Here is a 1,907-nt window from a genome sequence, read left to right on the forward strand (position 1 = left end):
GCCAGACTTCTGGAGCCAGCTGGAGGAGCCTCATGGAGAGCCCTGCCAGCACTGAGATGCTTCTACTGCCATTGAATCCAAAAGACTTTCTACCCACTGGCCTGGGATATTCCTGCATTAGGTGTGATTGCATGTGTTTTGTGAGTCTGAAGAGGACTTTATAGATTGGTATCAGACATATGGGCTAATATCAGACTTATGGACTTGATCTGGACTGGACTGGGATGCTTTCTTAATGTACAATCACTCTTTATATAAAGCTCTTTCTGACACCCATATGAGTGTCTATGAATTTGTTTCTCTAGTCTACCCAGACTAACACAATATCCTTTGTCCCACGTCCTCTTCTGAATCTGGCCTCACCTTCTTGTTGGATGATCTGAAGAAAAATGTTACCTGCATGCAATATCAATGATACGGTTCTATAATTTGATCATTCTGTTGTGGAGTGGGCACAAGTATGGATCTCTTCCAGTCAGTTGGCCAAGGGGAGCCCATGGCCCTACACCTCATGGACCACTGGGAGCCCTGGATGCTGATGCTCACCGCAGCCTGAGAAACAGAGCCTTCATAGCTACACTCCCGTACTGTATCCCCTCTCCTCCCCTTCTTGTAAGGACATGGCTCTCATAAACTCCCAGCTAACTCAAAAGAGATTCAACTCCTGGTAAGATAGGAACACACCTGAACCCTCTGGGATCTTTAAGATTATAGTAGATTTTTCAATTTTCTTTTGAAAAAGAAAACCACATTTTAAAAAAGAAGGAAAAGAAAGCAGACAATAATATGGCGACATATGGATAAATGTGCTTGATACAATGGATGTGTGGATTGTTATAAGAGCTGTAAGAGCCCCCAATAAAATGATTTATTAAAAAATGGAACAAATTTTGAAAAAGAAAACCACAAAACTCTTTTTCCTGCCAGAGGTACAAGGACCCAGGCTTCCCCTATTTATCCATGCTCCTCCCCCCACTAGCTAGGTGTCTGGCTAACACTGGGACTTCCTGTACTTAGCAGGACTGACTCCCGATTGGAAGTTCCCCCTCTCTCCAACCTTCAGCCCCTACTCCAATAGCCTATTTCCACCCTGGGACCACACGCTAAGAGCAGATAGCATTGAATTGCAAATAAGTCCACCATAAAAGGGCCTTCTATTATAAACACAATAACAGAAGGGCTGCACTATTTCTATATAATAAACAGGGTAGATAAGTGACTGTGGTAGATTTCTTAATATATCTCTCACCTACCCCAACACCATTACCTCAAGACCCCGCTTCCTCCACCTCAGTAACATACACTCTTATAACCTACTAAATAACAACACATCTCTTATAACCCTCTTCTCCAACTCATCAAAGACTACTGTACTTAACAGGAAGGCTTCCTATAATTAATACCACCACTGAAAACCTACTCCCAAGCACTTATATCCTATTCTTCCTACCCACCCAACTATCACTCCCACCTCATCTCCACACAATACAAGTTCCACTCCTATTCTACAATTTCTGATCTTCCTCTAACCTAAAGAGCCAACCCTTCCACCCCACTACACAACCCAGAAACCTACGCATCATCTCTAGCTCAACCACTATGTGATACAAACAACAACTATATTAGTCTAGGTTGACTGGAGAAACAAATCCAGAGATACTCATATATGTATAAGAAAGAGCTTTACTGATGGTGCCCCACTATCAAAAAGTATAGCATCTGGGGTCTTAAAGGCAAGAAAGTAATTAAGCAGCCATCAAGCTCAGAAACAACAAAGCCCACATGGACGAAGCACACCAGCCTATGCAATCACAAGGTGTCGAAGGGATCAGGTATAAGGCATCATCAGAACAAAAAATCTTACCATAGTGAATGATGGGGGGAGTGTGGAGTGGAAACCCAAAGCC

This window comes from Echinops telfairi, unplaced genomic scaffold, assembly GCF_000313985.2.
Source record: "Echinops telfairi isolate 266 unplaced genomic scaffold, ASM31398v2 ScPeMD7_7424;HRSCAF=8462, whole genome shotgun sequence".
NCBI lineage: Eukaryota > Metazoa > Chordata > Mammalia > Afrosoricida > Tenrecidae > Echinops > Echinops telfairi.